Below are 13,946 nucleotides of genomic sequence, written 5' to 3'. Positions count from 1 at the left end.
AAACTGGGGTTGTACGGAAAGCAAACAAAGCACAAACAAGCACTTGGTGAAGTGTCTGGATGTCTGACAGCTGGCACTGGGGACAGTGCCTTCCCTGCCAGCCATTCTCCCTGTCAAAGTTCACTCTGAGAAATGATTCAAGGCTTTGCCTCCAGCTTGGAGGGAAATCCAGTAGAAATGAAACACTTTGCTACCTTAGCTGACTGCAGAGAATTAGATTGAAATACCAGGGAGAGAATTAATTTCATTGTTAGGCTGTATCACAGCTAAAACTCCATGGTAAGGGCCAGATCATCCAGTTCAAGACTAAATTGCTACAGATGAGAAAAAACTCTCCAACTTTTTTTTTTTTTTTTTTTTTTTCCCAAGAGCAAACAGTATAACCAAGGAAAATAATTCTCCTTCGGAAAAGTTTAGAGAGCAAGCTGTATGTGACAGCAGTGTGTCATCTGTTTAATATCACATCTCATTACAGCACTGAGGGAATTCCCTCCCCTGCCCTATTTTCCTCTTGACTTGCACTCATGCCAGGCTGATGACTAAGTGGATGCACTGGGATGCTTTTCCAGCTCCCAACCAGCTGGGCAGGGCCTGGCTTCCCCCAGAACAGGTTTCATTCTGCACACTCAGCAAGGATGATGAACTGGATCCTCCTGGTTATTTATTCCTGTGGAAACAAGCAGGAAAAAAACTCTCCCAATAATTTGTTATTGCATAAAGCTCTGGAAACCTGTCACTTTGCTTTTAAGAGGAGTTAAGCAGCAAAGGACACATTTTGATCACTGAATCTATAAATACCAGAGGGTATTTTAGATCCCAGCAAGTGTAATCAGCCAGAGAGATCTTCTGCAAAACCAAGAGAACTGAGCAGGAAATGTGTGAGGAAATCCACCTCACAAAAAACAAGTGCTTTGCTTTATCTTGGAGTTTATTGCTTACATGCCAATGACAACTTCAATTAGTGTCAATATAAAATTTAAAATACAGCAAACACAGACAAAATATATCCATAAAGACAATCAGAAGATGAAAGGAAATTTTTCAGCACAGCAGAACTGCTGATGCAAGTTAGTGGTTACCTGAGACTGAGTGGGGCACAATAAAGGGGAAAAGATAAAATTATTATGACAGTGACAGTAAATCAATGCTTTTGTAGAAGACAGAGGCATTGGGTTGTTCTAGATTTAAGCGTGTCTAAATCCAAAATTTTAATTTTTAAATCCAACAACTCTAATCAACCATCAGATAAGAAAATGTGCTTGCAAATAAACCCTGAAAGTTATTAAAGTTATCCCCACATCCTGATGCTCTGCTGCCACCAAAGCCCACTGTGGCAGGATTTGTGGAGAGGACTGAAGAAAACTGCCAAAGGGATGGGGAAGGGAGGAGATTGCTCCAGAGGGGAAAAGAGCCAGGAAATGGGTGTCCCCCAAATTTAAACTGCACCAATTCTAATTCAGTGGCCATGCTTGAAAACAAAGAATTGTAGTTTGTGGGAATCAAAAAACCAGAAAAATTTAATCTGCAACCTAAAAAGAAAATTAGATTAATGTAAAAATACAATACACAGATATTAAACAAAAAAAAAATCATAAACTTATATTTCTAACATATATATTTCTAACTTATAAGAATATACCTTAAGTGAAAAACTGTACCAATGAAATAGTAAAGAGTTTACAATGTAAGAGTGTAGGTGTATAGAATAAACTAAAAGTTTTAAAGTTATAAGAGAAAGAAGTATATATGTAAAACAAAGCCTATTAGACAAAAGTATCCACAATACAACAAAAATAAGTAAAAGCAATAAGTTTAAGAAAAGCAAAATAAACCTTTATAACAACTATATATTAAGTTTAAAAAATTTCTATTTCCTTATAACAAAAAAAACTTGTAACTACTCAAACTTTAACCAACTACTTACTCCTCTAAAACTTCACAACTTTTAAAACTAATATTTATCTAAACAGTTGAATTAGTCCCATCCCTTCATTTTTCACAACCCTAGTGGTTTATGGCAATGATGAAGCAGGTGAGGAGCCTCGTGGATCCTGCCAAAATCCAGATCTCTCTAATTCCTGCAGGCTCCTCATCCCCGTGGTGTCACTGAGGGAGCCCCAGAGCTGCCAGACTGAATCATGATCGCAGCTGCCAGGCCAGACCTCAGCTCTCCCAGCCATCACTCTGCTCCCCTGAGTTAAATATCTGCTGCTCCTGTGAGCCACACCATGGAAATGATGCTCCTGAGCCTGGAGAATTCTGTCTCCTGGCAGGAGATTCAGGTGATTCCTTTCTGGCATTCTAAATCCCAGAGGTAATTTCTGGTTTTAAAAGTAAGACAGAAAAATAAAAGGGAAAACCTCTAAAGGGGGCAAGAGGGTGCCATTAGCATAGGCAGGATTATTTTTCATCCCAAGATCAGGGAAAAATAAACAAAAAAGGGTTGTTCCATTCCCTGGTTTTGTTTCATGATGTTTCAGGTTGTTCCATCATCAATGAGTCAATCAGTGGAAATGGATGTACAAGTTTAGGGAATGAATCCTGACTGCCAAAACGACCCCAGATGTTGCCTGTCTAGAACCACACAGCCACACAATTTGTCAAATTATCCTGAAATCTGGATCAGGAAACTGCTTAATGAGAAGAGAAAGCTCCCTAAATCCACCAACACTCCATTTCAGAAAGAGGAATGTGGACAGGAACACTGCAGAAAGTGCCAAACAGCACACATTGAACACAGAAAGAGATAACTGGAAAATCTGTTAAATATTTATGTTATATCATACAAAAGCACAGCTCAAGCAGTAAGAACTTCTGTATCTGCACTGACAGCATCATTACCTGCACAGCCTCACAAGAGCTGCACAGATTATCTGGTTTGTTCAGAGACTGATCCCCGGTCCCAGGCTGGAGCTCACAGCTCCTGGTGCCCCGTTCCATGGCAGGAGCTGCAGGGGAGGATTGCAGGAGGCACAGAGGAACCACGAGGCTGAGATCAGGGCCAGACAAGCTCATTGGGGAGGAACATCAGCAGCACAGCTCAGGCTGGAGCTGTGCTTGCAGTGCCACTCCTCACTGAGGGGTGCAGCTGCTTTGGGGGGGATAACTCTGCCGGCAGCCTGCAGAGCACAGCTCTGAAATTCAGCTGTTTCCCCTGGAATTCTCCATTCCCAGCCTCTCTGTCCTGCTTCCCCTCTCCTGCTGGGCTGGTGGCTGGGGTTATTGCAGGTGCTGAGGGAGCAGATCCCCACAGGGCTTTCACACCTGCTGGGGTTTTCTGAAGAGCAGAAAACAGGTGGCTGTTGTCAGAAACTGTACAATTCAGGTGACAGGAGAAAATGCCATTTTTTTTCTGAGCAACCTGAAGCAGACTCTTTTTTTTTCTAGCACAAAGAGACAATGTAAGAGAGAAGTTGTTGAATGTTCCCTACAGTCAAAATGGGAATTTTGAAAACTGAAATCTGCCTCCGAAAAGATAACTCTAAAAAAAGAATCTTACAGCTGAAATCTGCCTCCTCTTCTTTTTAACGTCATAAACCCAAAATGCAGAAATAGCCAAACACACGTTCACCAATGAACCTTCCTGCCCTGTGCCACAATTCCAGCTAAAAGCTCTGCCTGTTTTGTACATTCTGGTTTGAAGTTCTATTTTTAAATAATTGCGCAAATTCTGTATCCATCTGACAATATAAGATATGAGCTTTTAACATATCCAAAGAATTGGAATGAAAAAAATCTTCAGCTGTGGCTTCAGGTGTTCTCATACCTTACTGCAGGTAAGCAATAACATAAAAAGGAGGATTTTATGCTAATGAAGCAATCTGGGAGAATTTTAGCTACTAAGATAAAATAGATCAAATTATTGTAGCCAACATCAATATAAAAAATAATGAATATAACAGGGAAAAAATATCTGAGTGCTAATCAGTTTTTTATAAACACCAGCACCTGAAGAGCAAAAGCCAAGCACAAAACACCTACAGCATATGAAGAGTTTATTTCTTCTGTGGAAACCATCCTCCAGCATCTTTTCTTACAGGTAGAGCTATAATGAAATTATTTTACTGTAATGTGACATGCAGAGATAGAAATAATATATGCACATTGAAATTTAATAGGCACAAGATGTAATTTTAACTAAACAGTTTATATTGCATAAGTAATGACTTTAACTTACCTTAAAAACAGATTTCTTTCTAATTATAGTAATTTTTCTTCATGTTGTCATTCGTGTGAGTAGTCAGTGTAATATATATAAATATATATATGTGTATAAATATACAAACACATGGGTGCACACACAGCTTTTTCTGTAGGTGATACTTTGAGACTGTTACAATTTTCACTGAATATAAAAGAGAAATAAAATAGGAAAGCAGGAGATCTGACTGAGGAGGTGAAATAAAACAGCACTGACTGAAATTCAAGCACCTTACATGGAATTTGCCACATTCAAGGCATTTAAAACACCACAGCCGAAATATTGAGCTACAGTCCCATTTCTACAACTTCACACTGAAGATATTGAAATAGCAGAAAGTCCAAGTGCATTTCCACCAGGTGTGCCTGGTTTTCCTCTTGAAAAATGATTTACAGGCTGCTCATCCTTTGTCTGAATAGCAATTTGAAAAAGGCCAAATAAATTTTAAATTAGGGATCCTATGAACCAGTGTACAACTTCAGGTCAAGAGACTGGAACCTAAAACTTAAAATTTCCTGAATGGTAAAATAGGGATAATTATCACAACCTGATGCAAGTCATGACACCACTTGAAAAAAGTTAAAATAAATCAAAGAAAGTAAAAGTTTTGTTAAGGAGAATTCATCAGATGTAGTTCATTCAGTTTATAGATACACTGATATATTCAATAATTTATGTATTTTATATGTATATATAAAATCCTAGTGCTGTTGTTTTGAAAACTATAAATGTAGTAGGAAAATAATTGCCATTCATGGCTGGGGAATGCAGCTCCAGTAAAATATGGCCCAAATTTGCTTCAGCTTTTTCTTTAAAAGCTTTCCTCCTTCTAAATCAGTAAATTAGCATAATAACATACCATAAATATATAATAAACCCCATCCTTCTGCCTCTCTTTAACAACATTTGCCCATCATTCCAGTTAACTGCAGTATCACAGCACAGTTTATGTGCACAGAATGTGACATTTCATCAAAATAAAAGTATGGAGTTCATTAATAACTATGCTAATGCTATGCAAATATGCAACATCATAATACAAATTAGGGTCTATTATTTGAAACACCTCGATGCTTTTTTATGTGCAGCTTTCCTCCCCCTTGTTCTCCCTTCCATTATAATTATCCCACCTTGCTGGAGCAAATTGTGTCACAATTCTTTGTCTCCTGAGTCTGTAATTTGGAACGTGTCACGGAGCTCCTCAGCACTCCACACACCTTCCTATTATCTTGTAAATAGATACATTAGGCAGATCTAGAAATAAGATTAAATATTTTAACCTATTTTAAAAATTAAGATCTGCATTATGGTTTTTTGTCTACAGAAGGAGGTTTAGCATTTACACTGAAATTGATATATCTATATATCTAGATACCTAGATATATAGATATAGCTATGTCATCAAGCATAATTAAGGTGTCCTGGATTTTTTTTTATTTTTAACAAACAGGATTTTTATTTCAGATAAGAATTAGAACTTTAAAACCTTTCCTTAAAAATCAGACTCAAAAAGATTGTAAGGCCAGCCATTGAAATTGGTATTTTTTCAGAATAAGGTTTTAAACATAAAGTTAACAATTTATTTCAAGACTTCAGATGTTTCTGTTTAAGACTTATATTTAAACTTTAAGAATCAGGTGATTGGGCTCCTGGTGGGAGCAAGGCAGCAGATGGGGTCAGAGATGGAGATGCAGATTTATTGTTCAAGGATCTCAGGTTATGTAAGGCTCACCCCACTCTGGGCCAGCCTAAAGCTGCACAATGCACCAGTTCCTGCCCTGGACTGATTAAGATGAGCAGGAATTAACAGGATCCCTGATCTCCTGCCTAAACATTTTATAAGGAGCTTTTACCTGGCAGCTCTTCCACAGATCTCTGAGCAAACTGCACAAAGCCTCCTTGCTCTGCTTAATCCTAATGAAGCACCGTGATTTCAGTGGTGGAATAAACAAATACTCCCCTGATTGGGTGAGCTTGAATAAACTGGAACATCTCCCTGGTTTGGGTGTGGAGGGCTGCACAGGGATCTATGGGGAGAGAGAGGAGCCAAGTGCCTAAACCACAACAATGTGTGAGGAAAGCAAACTCATTACACACAGAATAGATTTCAAAAATGTCCCACAGAATTAAACCAATCTGATCCACTGAGCAGCCTGACAGAGATATGTGGGCATATTCTGAAAATGCATTTTACAGTTCTCTCTCGCTGTCCCACATGAGATCCAGCACATTGTGACACATCACCAATGTCATTTTTGGATAAGGTCTGTAAAAATGTGGGATCTCCTCTTCAGTTATGCAGACTCCTGACTGCCATAGTGGTATGAAGTATAAAAAAGTGCATTTATTTTTAAAGATCCTGCCACTCTTGAGTCTACTGACCATGCTCAAGGAATGCCTTAATTACAATTTTCCCATGTATATTTTGGCTGTTTTCCTTTTTTCCCCTCCTCCTTGAAGAAATTTTAATTAACGTCTGAAACCTCCTTATATTTTTCATAGTTTTAGATTACTCATTCAGCAAGTCCCTCAATTTTACTCTATTTGTAAATAAGCTAAACATCAACCCAGCTATTTGGCTATTTAATGCCCATTCTCACCAAAGCTTTAAGAGAGGAAAATTTTAAGAGAGGAGAGCTCATATCTCATTTCAGCTGTATAATAAATGATTATTTACATATCTGAAGCACCAATTTGTTATTTCTGCAGAGGTGATGAACCATCAGATTCAGAAACAGGAGAATTGATCCAAACCTGTGATTTAATTTCTCTGGGACAAGGCTTTTCCTGCTTTTCCTGCACACCTCAGCAGCATCCCTTGGAGCTGCTCTCCCACTCTGATTCTAATTCACATTTTCTGCTCAGCTCTGACTTCACCAGGAGTTCAGATCTAAAATCCCTGGAAGCAAACCTGCATTTAAAAAAAATTTGTTTCTAAATGCATTTAATGCTTTCTCATATTTTTCTTTGAGCAAAACCTTAATATCCCAGCAGCATGAAATAACAAAACCTTCTCATGACCAGAACAACCTTATGATGACCAGAAGAACCTTCTCATGATGACCAGAACAACCTTCTCGTGACCACAACAACCTTCTCGTGACCACAACAGCCTTCTCGTGACCACAACAGCCTTCTCGTGACCACAACAGCCTTCTCGTGACCACAACAACCTTCTCGTGACCACAACAACCTTCTCGTGACCCTGCTGACAAGGTGGTGGGTGCATTGCAGCGTCCCTCAGCCTTTGGCAGTGCCAAGTTGACATCTGGGCACATTGAACATCTCCAGTGTCAACTCCCAGGAAAACACCAGTGGGGAAATAAAGCTGTGGCACAAAAGGGAGGCCCAGGAGGATGGAGGGGGTTTGGGTGTTTTGTGCCATTTTCCACATCCCCAGGATTATTGTTCCCAATGTTTTATTTCAGTGTTAAGGGTGGGCTGATCTGCATATGGCTTCCATCACAAAACACACGCAAGCCAGACAGCCAGGGTGGCTTGACCTCTTCCTTGTAGGAAAACAAGCTCTGAGCAATCTGCTGACTGGGGATGCTGTGAGAAACAAACAGCAGCAAAGGATGGCAGGAGATATTTCCTCCAAAACCATACTGGACCATGATCTGCTAACTTCTCAAGATGATTGGCAATTCCTGCCTGCATGAGTCATTAGCAGCCTGCTGCTGTTCCCTGGTGTGCACTGGGCTCCTGTTGATATTTTCTGTCTCAGAAATACCTAAATCACACCAAATTCCTCTTTGCATTCCCAGTTACCAATCCAGGGAACTCCAGTGGCAAGGATAAAGCATCTCAAGTGTTTGCTGCATAGTTCAGTGTTCTTTTTTCACCTTTCTCTGCAATATCTAAGGGAGCTGTACATGTATAATGCACTGCTCAATAACCACAAACCTTTATTATTCATTATTAAAACCTTGTGGTCAATTAAACTTTGCTATTTATTTCATAACAGCTTTGTGTAAGAACTAACCATCCAATCCTGGAAAGCCTCATTTCCTCATTTTTTAAAGTATCTCTTAAAATAAATTATAAGGCAGAAATGTAAGGTTACAGAGAAAAAGATTCAGTACATACTACAAATTTAGAATTTGAATCAATGGTGGATTATTCAAAGTTCAGGTGATAAATTATAAGCTGGTCTTGAAAATCTTACATCAACACTGAGCATTTCACTTGGGTCAGACATTTTACTTCGGTCCCTGCAGAAGTGGTAGATCCACATAAAAACCTCACAAAATCTGGAGAAACGTTCCATATGTTCATAACAATTCAGAGCAGCATATAGAAATTAAATTAGTAACAAGATTCGTTTGAATGGGCATTAATGAGAGTATGAAAAAAGTTCATTTATCTATTTGGATTGTGAATTTGCTGAAGGCTGCTCAAGCAACTCAGTCAACAACAGTGACATGAATATGCATGTGCATGCTCAGATATTTGCATGCAGATGAATTTATCCCTGACAATAACTGATCACAGATAATTACTCAGGAATTCAGGCAGCTCATAGACACTGATAATGTAACACAGTGGAATGAAAAATATCTTACCAGGAATTTATGAAAGAAAACGCTCTTTGCAAATTAGAAAAGCAATTATTTGGTAGGGAAAAATGACCTTTTTTTGAACTTTCACTGAGCTACTCCCTCTATTTCCTTGGCACAGAGATTCTACAGGGTATAGTGCTTGCCACCATGCGTTGCAGGGGACAGATTTCCAATCAGATTGATTTGAAAAGGGAAAAAGGGAACTGGTGCTTTATGCAAGGGAAAGTTTTTGCAAATGAAACACACAATGAATAAAGGCAACATAGTCCTTTCCAGCAGAAAGAAAGAGAAAGTCTTAGAAAAAAAATTAAAAGATAATTTTAAATGTTCATAATATTGTTTATACCTAAATATCTGAAATATCATTTAAAAAATTGTGCAATTATTTTTCATTAAAAGACTAAGAATTACCAGTGTATTTCATGTGGATTGTTAGAAAGAACAATTTCTTGGATGGCTAAGACTTTCAGCACCTGAATAAACCAAGGAAATATCTGTTTATCACTGAGTTCTCGGGTTATCTTAAAGAAATTTAAATTTTGTTAGTGTAAAAACACTTTTTCCATTTAAAGGGGGAAAGCTTATCTCTTCCAGCACTAGTGTGTATTATTCTTCCTTTTTGTTCTAAAAATAGACTCCTCTATCCTCTATAATCTAATATTCCCCTCCTATTTAACATAATTACCTAGGACTGAATCAATATTCCATTAGCTGGGTGCAGTCAATGGGCTGTCCCTCAGTGCCTGCAGCACTCCAAGGGTTCAGGCACAGATCTTCATCCACGCTGCTTTAGCATCCTCTGGAAGGAGCAAAAAACATTCTGGGGAGCAGTGGTGATGCCTCAGGTTTAGCTTTTATATTTTTCACATTCTGTGCTGCTTTAGTGGGTCTGGGATTCATATCAGGGGATGGTGAGCTCTGTGCACAGAGCAGGGAGACAAAACAATTCCTGCTCCAGCTGGGCACCAAGGACAAATGACCCAAATCTCACCCCCAGAGCACAAACACCGTGGGGTGGAGAGAGAAAAACAAGCAGGGTGGGACTGCATAACCTAAAACTGTCATTGGACAATTAAATGCAATATGCAAATGGAGCAGAACTGATCAAAGTGAGAGACCCCATGCCTGGTTGTGCATTTTGGGACCATTTTGGTTCATCTTGGGCGCAGCCCTGGCTGGGCTCTTGCGCTGCCCAAGGTGGATCCATTGAGGCCTCCTGAAAAATCCCTATTTTATTCTTTAACTCCATCCAGCCTCTGTTCTAGGGCAGCCCTCGCAAGGCAGCAGCTCCACTGAAAAGGATTCATTTCCATGGTCTGCATCCTTTTCCTTCCCACATCCCTTTCTCCACGTGGCTCCCAGGACACCTGCACAGCCCTGGGGCCAGAGACAGCCCCTCTGAGTGCCCCTGGCCCAGGGCTGGTGCCTCTCCCCGAGGATGAGGAGAATTTTCTCCCAGAATGTCACTCTGGGACCTCCTCAGCACTGGCAGGAATCCTCATGGACTCCCAGTTCCATTGAGTTGGGCTGGGATTAGACAAAACCCAAAACAGAGGTGCTGTGGGGATGGACTGGGCAGCACAGCCTCAGGAAAGCTCCCATTGGGGTGGTTCTCCCACCCAAATTAATATGGCAATTCACACAGCTTTGGTAAAGACCTTTCATAAAGCTGCCAAGCCGAGATTATCAACCTCAGCTGGCTAATGGATTTAAATGATGTATTTAAATGTTTCATGCAGGAGTGTACAATTAAGTGTTGCTATGATGCAATAGACCCAAACCCTCTGCTTGTTTCTGACAGAGAGCACAAAGCCCTCGGTGCTCCAAGCCATGACTTTAGAAAACCAATATTTTCCTTTCATATGCCCCACTTGAACTCCTATTTCTGTGTTTGCAATAAAAGATCAGAGTGAAAGACCTACCACCCCAGAATTTAGAATTTAAAATTACTCAGCTCAATTCCTCCATGAAAGATTGGTGTTATAGAGGCATTTTTGTGAAACCAAAGTGAACTTTGCAACATCTGGATTTTTATGCTTTACTCGGAAAATTTTTTTGTAAGATTTGCATGTATTTGATTAAAAGAAATGTAGAAATCCAGCAACACATTTTATCATGAGTAAGAGATCACACAGGGTGAAAATATTACAAGCATCCTTCTTTCTAATTCCTTTAGTGCAGAAAGAAAATGATGGAGAAGAAAATGTGAATGGTCTGCTGCACAATTTGTTCATGTGTCACTGCAAGGCTGTTCCATACACTTCACATTGAGATTCTAGAAGAGCAATAATTCATATTAATTAATTGGATATGTCAATTCTAATTGCTCCACAAAGGCTGGGTGGGCATCCTTAGGAGACCACAGGGGATCTCCATGTTGCTGCAGAAAAATCAAGTATCCAAATCTTGGCTAGTCTGAGGTTGGGGACTCAGGAGAGCTTACACAGAGCAATTTAGGTTAGAATTAAGGTTAAAACATTAAAGTTGGCATTCCTGCTTTCTGCTCTCCACAGGTATTGGCAGAGTGGATTATTGTGCAGGAAAGGATGCCTGTGAAACCCTGAGAAATCAAAGCACAAAAGCAATAGACAGTCCCTTAACAGTGCACCATGCCATGCTGGGGCAGCTGGTGTCAACAGAAACACCATGAACTGGAACAGGGTGTTGCTATAAAGGTTTTTCTTTTATCCCTGTGCAGAGAAAATGTCCATTTCTTCATCCCCAGCAGTGACTGGGATCCATCAGCCTTGGAGAAACCAGACACCCAGAAGGGCTGAAATTACAAAACAACCCCTGACTTCCGGCTCCAAACCTCAAGAGGAATCAAAATTATGTCAGAAATGAGAGTTCCATTAATATCTCCTAAACCAGGGATAGAAGAACATATGGAAATTATAATATAATACTATTATATTATCCCAACACCAGTTGAAGTGAATTTTAGCCCTAATGCCTGACCCTTCAGAGTTGCACACGCATGGTTTTTAAGCACAAATCATTACCTACCTATTCATTTGCATGAATTCCTGCTCCTGCATTGGCCTAATACGTAGCAACACAATTAAATTGCAATTATTTTGGGGGGCTGTTCTCTGCCAGTGAGTGACAGGAACTCACAGCATGAAAAGGAATGAAAGGTTCAGGATCAGAATACCACAGAGCTTACCCAGACACAGAACCAACATGAAATACAGTAATGGATTATTATAAATGGATTCTTTTATAAATTTCTAAATAGAAATAAGTACATTTCTTTCTCAGAAGCATTCACCAGCCAAGACTGCCATGGATTGGGATCTTCATTCTCGCTGCTACTTAAACAGATGCATTTTCAGAGGAAAATTACAAGCTTTGGAACAGGTTTAACACTTGGAATGGAACATGTTTCTCTCTATTTTGTGAAAAAGAATTATTGTGTGACAAGAGGAAACCTCTCAACTATGTCAAAAGACTGGAAAAACAGAAGTTTCTTTCCTCTCATTTGCTTGTTAAGACTGTCTTGCTCCAGAGGCAAATGACATGCATAAATTCAAGGAATTAGCAGCAATCAACACAGCACATTTGTATTTATCCTGGTTTTTTAACCTAAACAAAACCATAAGTAGGAAGAATACAGAAATAGCCTGAAGTAATTTATCAGAAGCTTGATAGCCCTTTATCATTGTTTGTGGGCAGGAATTAGATGTGGTCTCCTGGATTTCAGCTGCCCTGCATTCCCCTTTGGACTGTGTGCAGGAGCTGAAATTTGAATAAAATGCAGCCAATTTCCTTTCTCCTATTTCCACTTTATGCACCTCATATTATGGCAAGGGATGAAATTCTCCCTGGAACACCTGAACAGGACCATTTTCAGTCTGGCCACAGGATAAACACATCCCATAACCAGAGGGATCTGGGCCTTCAGCAGAGGTTGTGTGGCCATGGCTGCTCTGCAGGAGTGATAAATTCAGAGAGGATAAAACTCTCTAGAGAGTCCAAGACTAAATTTCTAATGTATTTAACACAAAAACACAAATCCAAAAGTCAATTTTGTCCTAAATTCCTTTTGTAACAACCCTGTGCTTGGATACCTCTGAAAACTTTGCTTTCTGCACTTTTATACCAGCACTGCTGGGGCTGCTGCAGTACCCAAAATATCCCTGCTGTGTGTTACTGTGGGACAGCTGGAATCAGTGGTCCTTGAAGAAAACTCTGAGAAGACATCAAGAAAAATTCTCCTTTACCTTGTTCTTTGCTTAGATCAGCTCCCAGAGCTGCCTTTAGCCTGGTGATTTTAGGAAGGATTTCATTTTGGTGGTTACTCGACACATAATTTGTAATTACATCCAGGCTTCTTCAGCACACCTTAGAAAAACCATGACATTTCTAAGTAGGACAGAAGAGTCAAGCACACACCTGTAAAATCCTAGGACTTTAGGCTACTCTGAATTATTTGTACAAACTTAATTATCCTCCTTCAATGCCCTCATCCTGAGAGAAACCTGAAAATGCCAAAATTGTCAACAGACTTTTAAAAGGAAAAAAACAACACCAAAAAACAAACCCATACCCAATCCTTAAAATCAGTTATTTTTCCAAGTTCCATGATTTGAAAGGCCAAGAAAGAATGAAGCTGCTAATTAGACTAATCAAAAGATGATACACATGTTCTAATATGTGCAATAATTAACCCACTCAATTCAACAGTATTAATTCAATGTTTTGGCACAGCACAATAAATAGCACTGGACTGCCAAAAGCTGAACTTCTTTTCCAGTTGAAATTAATAAAACTCTCTGGATGCATACATGTTTGTGGAGACAAAAATAATGTTTGTGCCAGGTTCCTCATTCCACTGAGGAGATGGAATCTCTTCATCTCTCACCAAGAGGGATGGCATTCCACTCCAAAAAAATGAGATTTATTTCCACCTACTCAAGCATCAATATATATATAAAATGAAGATTTTAGTCTGGAATAATTACCTTTGAATAACCCCTGAAATATGGGTGGAAAAGAAGTATTTGATGCATAGAATGACTTGCTAAAAGTGAAATTTGTTCACAAATCAGGTGAAGTAAGAAAAAATACATCCTAATATACTTGCAAAATTGACAAATAAAGTCAAGTATTAGCAGAATGAAAAATTAACAGGACCTCAAGAGAGATCATTGTAGGTGTGGCCATTAAAATGGTATTAATTT

The 13,946-nt window shown here is 39.3% G+C and overlaps 1 protein-coding gene across 3 annotated transcripts in view; it reads right to left on the bottom strand.

The window, feature by feature from the left end:
* LOC135447654 (connector enhancer of kinase suppressor of ras 2-like) overlaps positions 1-13,946 on the bottom strand; it is a 169,763-nt gene that overhangs the window by 89,907 nt on the left and 65,910 nt on the right. The window lies entirely within an intron of this gene.

The sequence above is a fragment of the Zonotrichia leucophrys genome, chromosome 4A (assembly GCF_028769735.1).
Source record: "Zonotrichia leucophrys gambelii isolate GWCS_2022_RI chromosome 4A, RI_Zleu_2.0, whole genome shotgun sequence".
Classification (NCBI taxonomy): domain Eukaryota; kingdom Metazoa; phylum Chordata; class Aves; order Passeriformes; family Passerellidae; genus Zonotrichia; species Zonotrichia leucophrys.
Note: the sequence above shows the minus strand (reverse complement) of the source record. Positions and strands in the feature narration are given on the sequence as shown.